A 9,395-nucleotide genomic window follows, 5' to 3' on the forward strand; every position below is an offset into this window, starting at 1 on the left:
TCCTGCTATGTTAGAGTGAGTCACATTTTTATTTTCACCAAGAAACTTTGATCAAAGAGATGTGTGTGTGTGTGTATATATATCTTTGCAGATGGTCTGACTTGGCATATAGGACATTTTCTGTAAACCACATAAAACTTTCCGCTCTGCAATGGTCTTGTTCTTCACAGCTAATGACCACACAGTTATTTTTAAACTTTGAACATTTACAAGATTTTATTTCTTAGGGCACAAAATCATCGTTCATAGTGAAGAATAATGAGTCATAATAAAGGTCTACTTATTTCTTGAGAAACTGGCATTTTATTATATATATATATATATATAATATTTATATTATATTAATTATGTTGAGGAGGTTAAGATAAATGAAACTGAAACTTGGTCTGTTACGAACATACAGAAAGCTAAAAAGGGCTGAGAGCAAACTGCTCATCAATCAAGATAGGTCAACAAATAATAATAAATGCATTAATTCATTAATATATATATTTTTTACTTATTATTTATATTTATTATATCTATGCATAAATTTTAAGGAAACAGAAATGAACATACACAGAAAGAGGAATTGGGCTAGTCTTTATTTACAATTAAGTCTCACTTTACACTTTGTTCAACAGAATTCCATAATGTTAATTTAATTTCATGCACATTCAAACGTTCACAGAGAAAGATAAATGTTTTTAGGGAACACCCAGTTCAAGAATATAATATTTCAGACCTTAAAATCTTAAAATCTTTCTTCTTGTTTCACACAACTGTATATAACATTTTTTGAATCCTTTCTATGGGCTTTTTAACGGCATATTTTGAGCAATGTTTTGAAATTTGGCACACTGATTCAGTGCACTCAAAATCAATAGCATCACCAACTGCTAAAAATTTTCCTTTGATTTCTTGGATCACATAAAACCAACTAAATAGAGTAATAGAGTATTGACTTTTTTAATGCCGGAATGACAGTAATTTTCAGTTAATCTAGGAACAGGTTATAACATACAAGTGACTGTCTTTATGATTGCATCACTGACTCGTTCACTGTGGCTTTTGATTTTATCTTTGAGGACATTATACTTAGTTGTTCAAATACGATGTCCACTTTTTTTTTTTGGACTGGGATTTCTGCATCTGTTTGTACCTGTTTTGTGGTAAGACTAAACAGTGCATCAGTATTCCCAGTATGTTCATCAATGTAATGTGTAGTTTAAAAAATAAAATAAAATAATAAAACTGCACGATTATACAGTGGCAGCAAAAGAATATAATAATAATAATAATAATCAAAATGTGTTGTTAAAATCCTAATTATATTGTACTTATATGTTCAGCCATTTTGAATGTTTTGGTTGATTATATTTGTCACGGCGCGGTAGGACGCGCAGAGGAAGAAACAGGGTCTGGGTCCAAGTGCAGGGAAGAAATTACTTTTTAATAAATGAGAACAAAAAGGCCAACAAGGCAAAAACAAAACAGAACCAAAACAACAGGGACATGAGCAGAAGCAACCGGAATGTAAAACACGAAGGACAAGCAACAACCAACAAATCACAATTAACATTAATCCAGCCAGACAGAGTGAAGATTATATAACCAAGGGCAATAGGCACCAGGTGTGCGTGTGTGAGTGGGTAAAACAGGTGTGTGGAGTGAATGTAATGAGCCCGGGAGCAAGGGAGAAACACAGGTGGAGCAACTAAACAATAATGAGGTGACAAGGTGGGAGGGGTCAGAAAAAAACAGGAGAGAGCACATGGCACCAAACAAACACAACACTCACAGAAGACTGTGACAATATTAGGCTGCTATTATTCATTTATTTTATTGCATAGCTGTCAAAGAGTTTTAAGGTTTGATTGTAGTTTGAGAGACATTTATGAAGGATGAAGGATGGCTATAGAACCATTATTATATATATATATTCCAAATAAATCATTCTAGAATGTGATCATGTAGTTGAAAATGTTAAAGTTAAGTTTATTCAGTGCACTGAGGCACCTTCTCTATTGACTTACATTCAAACGCTCCATGTTGATCAGATGGCAGGACTTTTGTGGTATTTGTAGTAGTACATCAATATATTTAGTTGCATTCTGAAAAGTCATGAAAGCTTAATATACTGCCCATAAAATATTCTCAGTAAAAATTAAGTCACAGTTAAACTATTTCTCCAAGCATCGGTTTTGGCAACTTCCTTATGAGTTTCCTATCACTCTGTCAGCTGAGAAGTCAAACAGTCTCAGCTTGTTCCACAAATTCAAACAATGATGATCATTCAATAATGTAACATGTTGTTTGCACCTAAAATTATTTATAATGATTAATCATTGAAAATGGTGTGATTGATCAGTTTACAATTTAAGTCCTAAAATCCACACATAATTTTTTTTTTCTCAAATCATATTAGTTTTTGTACACAAAACACTTAATTATTGTGAATTAAGTACAAGGGGGAGTCGTTGGCAAAAATAAAGAAAATGAATTAAATGGAAGAAGTCTTGTATGCTAATCAAGGCTGTATTTATTTGATAAAAAAACTGTAATTTTGCAAAATGTTATTACAATATAATGGTTTCTATTTTTTTATAGAATTTTCAGCATCATTACACCAGTCTAAACTGTCACATGATTCTTCAGAAATCATTCTAATATTTCTGTTCCTGTAGCTCAAGTGGTAGAGCATTGCCTTTCAAGCGTTGGGGGTTAGATTCCCCGGGACACATTATAGGTAAAATTGATAGCCTTTATGCACTTTAAGTCACTTTGGATAAAAGCGTCTGCTAAATGCATACATTTAATTTAATTAAAAAAACATTACAAGTTTTGTTGGTCACAAGACCTGCAGTGTAAACGAGGCCAATGTGTGTGCTTACAGAAAGACCTAAAAAAATAATAATAAATAAATTCGTTTGAGAGGAAATTTCTCCTAACCCAAAAAAGCTGGAAGCAGTCAGAGATTTCAGAATGCTATCAGATGTGGAACAATTGAGAGGATTTTCTTGGCCTGACAAGCTACTACAGAAGGTTGATTCCGAATTATGAAGAAAAAGCAGAGCTTACCAGAAAAGATACCCCATTCAGCTGGGATGTCAGTTGTCAAGCTTCGATGGAATACTTGAAAAACTGCCTTACATCTGAGCCCATTCTGTGCCTCCCAGATTTCACACGTGCATTCTCCATCCACACTGACACTTGTGACTTTGGCCTTGGTGCGGCCTTGATGCAGAAGGATGACATAGGGCGAGATGTTGTCGTTGCTTTAGCAAGCAGAACATTTCACAAAGCTGAAAAACCGTACTCAAAGCCTGAGAAAGAGTGTTTGGGAGTGATTTAGGCTCTGGAACATTTCTGACCTTACATTGAAGGACTTCATGTAATCTTTTATACTGACCACAACTAGGGTGGCCATTCGTGCCATTTTCGCAGGGCACGTCCTGGCCAGGATTTCTATATTGCCTGATCATTTGACCAATAACCTGCAGACTTTGTACGTAAATCGACCAATCGTGGTGCGTGAGAAGGTGGGATCTACAGAGAACGGTCAAAGCGATGCAAATACGCATTTTAGTGTCAGACTGGAAAGCAGCATTGCGCTGACTGATCGGTGTATGACATCAAAGTAATGTGAGAGCGATTCAAAAGCACAAGAAGCCATTGGTCTGTGCAGCGCAAACAATGCCAAAACGTTGATATTTTAGGTAAAATAGAAATCCTGGCCAGGACGTGTCTTGCGAAAATGGCATGAATGGCCACCCTAACCAAAACAGCCTGAAGTGAATCTGGATGATTGGCGAGATGGTCCTTGTGTCTACGGGATTTTAACTTCAGTATTGTCCACAGGCCGGGTGTTCAGAATAAAGTTCCAGACGCTCTATAACGCAGCCCACTGCCACTTTTTGAGGGCCCTATTGATATCCATTCGCCGCATGCTGTCATAGCTGGGTTGGATTTGCGCAGTCTCTCCTCAGTCACGATCACAGACAGAGTGCAGTTGAGGCAGTTGCAAAATGGCGACCCAGTGGTTGTCGAGTAAGATTCTAAGTGAGTTATTTGCCTGACATGGTGCACCAACCTACCTCATATCAAATCATGGGACTCCATTTGTGAGCAATCTTTTTGAGCATATGGTGGCTGCCCTTGGTAATGAACACCGGCTGACAACAGTGTACCACCCACAAACAAATGTCACTGAAAGGGGAAACCGCACACTTAAAACTGCCTTATGTGCTTACATGAAGGACATGCACACTTCGTGGGACAAGTATCTCCACAAATCTATTTTTTGCTTGTCAAACTGCTTGCCATGAGAGTATGGGTAACTCTCGGCAATGTTGTTGTATGGCCGAGAGTTGGAGATGCCACTAGAATTACCATCGACTAGACAGTGAATAGGTGGAACAACCCCTACCATATATGAAGGTTTTACTTGTAGTGATGACAGACTGAATTTCAGTGATACTTAAATGTGTTAATTGTTAATTTTCATGTATGTTCATGGTTCTCATCTAGGAAAAATTTAGTGTTTCACTTCTGTGTTGTGGTCATACTCTTCTCCATCGTTACTAACAGATGTACACTGTGCTAACATGTATGCTTGTACTGTCTGTACATTATTCCTCTGCCCTGGTATCTTTTCAACTCCTTCATTTATGAGTGGTTGTTAGGTACATGTGTTCCCATTGCTGTGTACTGCTGAGAGCGTTTTTGGCTGGGGAAAAATATGTAATGAGTAGAAAAATTGGATGCCCCCTTCTGAGCTGTGCGCTCCCAGTTGAACTATTGATTTGCATTGCATGTGTGATTTAAGCACCACATGAATGAGAATTGTTTCTATTTTTACTGTTGCTCCTTTAAAGTTATTTTCTTTATTATGTAACGTGTGGACGGCACAACGTTCATGACGGACAGTTACACGAGTTCCATGGGGACTAAAGCACCAGTTGTGAAATGTCTTTGTGAAGTCTGTCTGATATCAGCAAGCTAACTGAGTTATCCCTATTTGTTCCGTTCATAAAGTGTTACATACTATGGCAGAGCTCTGCAATCTCTGATGTAATCAGCCTGGTTTAGTGTATATAAGCGCTGTTTTGGATGGATTGTTTGAACGCATTTGCTTCCTGGATCACTGGACAGGTACTCAGATCATCTCTCTTTTATGCCAATTTCAGCATACAGACCACTTCTGAAACTTGCCTAACCGGTTCAAAAACGTATCACAGTTTGGCCAGATAATTCAAGTTTCAATTTTATTTGAGCTTTTTACAATACAAATCGTTACAAAGCAACTTTACAGAAAATTATGTTTCTACAATATTTAGTAATAGCTTATAAGTGGTGACTGTCAGTTTGTGCACGTATGACAGGATTTGTAGAAAAATTAATACAAGACGTAGTCATTACGTAGACATTATCAATATTATTAATAATTAATAATTATTATATGATGGAGTCACACTTGTAGCAATATTTGTTAGTTCTGTTGTTGATTCAGGGTTAGCATCATCTGAGGTCCTCTGAGGGTCCGCATCATCTCTTCTCAGGTGTTCTGGATCCAGACTGGAGCTTGTGTAAATCCTAGTTACCACGGGATGTAAATCCTGTGGCAAAACATAGAAACAAATAGAGACATCATTATCATAGCTGCTGTTCCATCAAAGTAAAATTAATTAGTTTAACCCAAGCTAAAGAATAAGAATGCACATTTGATCAGATACAACTACACTCACAATTTAAGATACATTATTAAAATGCTTGGCGAAAGAGATCTAGATTTAAACAGAGAGAGTGTGTCTGAACCCCGAACATTATCAGGAAGGCTATTCCAGAGTTTGGGAGCCAAATGTGAAAAAGCTCTACCTCCTTTAGTGGACTTTGCGTTCCTAGGAACTACCAAAAGTCCAGCGGTATAAGGCTAGTTAGGTACGCAGGAGCTAAACCATTTAGGGCCTTATAGGTAAGTAATGATAATTTGTAACTGATAGGGAACTTAATAGGTACACTGTAAAAAAAGTCAGTAAAATATACAGCAAAACACCGTCAAATTCCAACGGTAATGGAGCATAAAACAAAAACTTCCTTTTACTGTATTAAATAGATTGAATAACCGTTAATTGTGAGACTGGATTAAACTTTGTTTTTTACTGTAATAAAATGTTGAAATTATAAATATTTTCTGTGAAAACAAATAAATATGCATACATTTTGCAATTAAATATTGTAATGTTGAAAATGTCTGAAAACCTTAGATTTTACGGTATTATTTGAGTAAAACTACATCTTTTGGGGTTGTGCACATTGGAATTCACAGTATAAATCTGTAGATTTTTAATCAAACAAAAACATCCTTTTTACAGAAGCAAGATGTTAAAAAATAGGGTCCACCGTAATTATACCACCAGTAAATACCATTTAAAAAAAGCAAATATCAGCAGTAAAAGACAATAAAATTGATAGTATTTTTTATTTTAAAATTCAGATACTGATATACAGATTAAAAGTTACACTGTTAAAAAAAACTGTCAAATTCACGGTAAAATACCGGCAGCTGTGGTTGCCAGGAATATACTGTGAAAAAAATGTGGAATCTGTAAAAGAAAATACGGTATACTGGTTTTGTAACCCTAAACTTTACATTAGACAACGTATTTTTTTTACCAAAATCATGGTAGAAAAAAACAAATATATTTGTCAATTATACAGTAATTTTATGTAAAAAATGCAAATGCTTTTTACGGATATTTGCTGTAAAAAAAGTTATAATATAGCCAGTGCAGAGACTGTAAAATTGGGGTAATATGATCATATTTTCTTGACCTGGTAAGGACTCTAGCTGCTGCATTTTGGACTACCTGTAGCTTGTTTATTGAAGAAGCAGGACAACCAACTAGAAGTGCATTACAATAGTCCAGTCTAGAGGTCATGAATGCATGAACTAGCTTTTCTGCATCAGAAACAGACAACATGTTTCGTAGCTTGGCAATGTTTCTAAGATGGAAGAATGCAGTTTTTGTGACATGGGAAATATGATTTTCAAAAGACAAGTTGCTTTCTAATATAACACCCAGATTTTTGACTGTAGAGGAAGTAACAGTACATCCGTCTAGTTGCAGATTGTAATCTACAAGATTCTGTGTAGTGTTTTTTGGTCCAATAATTAATGGACCATAAGACTCTGTCTTATCCGAATTTAATTGGAGAAAATTATTGGTCATCCAATCTTTTACATTTTTAACACACTCTGATAGCTTAGATAATTTAGAGGTTTCATCTGGTCTCGTTGAGATATATAGCTGAGTATCATCAGCATAACAGTGGAAGCTTATTCCGTATATTCTAATAATATTACCAAGGGGCAACATGTATATTGAAAATAGAAGGGGACCTAGGATGGATCCTTGTGGCACTCCATATTTTACTGATGATAAATGAGATGACTCCCCATTTAAGTAAACAAAATGGTAGCGATCTGACAGGTAGGATCTAAACCATCTTAGAGCCTGCCCTTGAATACCTGTATAGTTTTGTATTGATCTATGAGTATGTCATGATCTATGGTGTCGAACGCAAGCACTAAGATCAAGTAAAACTAGAAATGAGATGCAGCCTTGATCTGACGCAAGAAGCAGGTCATTTGTAATTTTAACAAGTGCAGTTTCTGTATGAAATTCTTCATACAGATCATTTTTGTGCAGGAAGGTGATCAATTGAGCAGACACAACTTTTTTTAAAAATTTTAGACATAAATGGAAGATTTGAAATAGGCCTATAATTTGCCATTTCACTAGGATCTAGTTTTGGTTTCTTAATAAGAGGCTCAATAACCGCTAGCTTGAATGGTTTTGGGATGTGACCTAAAGATAACGACGAGTTAATAATATTGAGAAGTAGTTCTTTGGCTACAGGTAACAACTAGGGCTGTCACTTTTAGTTCGAAAATCGATTACACAATCGATCGGACCAACCAAAAAAAGTTTCGAAAATGAAAATAGGGAATCAATTTTAACCAAATATGTACACTATTAATTTTAAAATAATTAAACAATTAAAAAATATAGATGTAACAAAACTCACAAACAAGCAGAAAAAGAAAATAAAGAAACCCGAAAGTGCAGTATGCCTTGCGAAAGCTAGACAGAAAATACCAGCAATTTTAGCGCCTATAAGACCCAGTGACGTCGAAAGCGAAGTCTTATGCTGCGTTCACACCAAACGCGAATAGAGCATCTGGCGCAAATTATTTCAATGTTAAGTCAATGTAAAGACGCGTTTACGTGCGTCTGGAGGTCTCGCGCCGCGGTAGACACGAATTCGCCTCATTCGTGCATCTAGTTACAGGGGATTCTGAGTTATGAAAAGGACCATTGCAAGCTGACAGCGACCGGCTTTTGTGATGGAAAATTGGAAGTAATACCCTCCCCCACACCTTGCGCAGCTTTACCTGAGTGTCCCTGGCACATCAGTTGTTTGAAATGGATTGAATCATTATTTAAAATAATCTTGGAGATTTTTGAATCATCTAAATCATAAATGCAGCCGGGTTGAAGCCTGCAGTGATGTTTTTCTTTTTTTATGGTAGCCGTCCCGCAACTCCTGTTGCTGTTTGTTATTCTGTACGAAACTTCATGCCAAATATTGCTGACTTGTGCTTTTCCAGCGCTCTCAGTAATTTAGTGGGTAAAGGATCTAATAAACATGTTGTTGGTTTAGATACAGTGATAAGAGTATATAGCTCTTCCTGTCCTATATTTGTAAAGCACTGCAGTTTATCTTTGGATGCGATGGATGAAACTGAAGTGTTAGATGCTGTAGAATCTACATTCGCTATTGTATTTCTAATTTTATCTTTTTTATCAATGAAGAAATACATAAAGTCATTACTATTTATCATTGGTGGAATATTTGAATAAGGTGGCGTCTGGTAATTTGTTAATTTAGCCACTGTGCTAAATAAAAACCTTGGATTGTTTTAGTTATTTTCTTTTGTGGATATGCTCTGCCCTAGCAGTTTTTAGAGCATGTCTATAGCTGTATTAATTAATGCCTGATGAACGTTACTGTGAACTCGTTCATTCTGGTGTCTGTGAACGGCACGCTCTTTCAGGTTAACTTCGTTCAATAGGGTGCCAGATTTCTATAGAGCCTTCCAGGCGAAAACCCGGCTAAAACACACCGTAAACGGGTCTTAATATGTAACGGAAAAACACCCAATCTGGCAACACCAGCCACCAGTGTCGCACCGTCGTCCGCCGCATGCGTGACGCGTCATCAAAAAAAAAACAGCAAACGACAGCAGCATGTAGCAAGAAGGCGTATGATCATTTAAAAGAATTTTATGATGCTTATGACAAGGTCGGTGAGAATGGGAGACAAAGCATTAAAGCAACAATGGGGAAATG

Source organism: Carassius carassius, chromosome 39 (assembly GCF_963082965.1).
Source record: "Carassius carassius chromosome 39, fCarCar2.1, whole genome shotgun sequence".
In the NCBI taxonomy this organism is placed as follows: domain Eukaryota; kingdom Metazoa; phylum Chordata; class Actinopteri; order Cypriniformes; family Cyprinidae; genus Carassius; species Carassius carassius.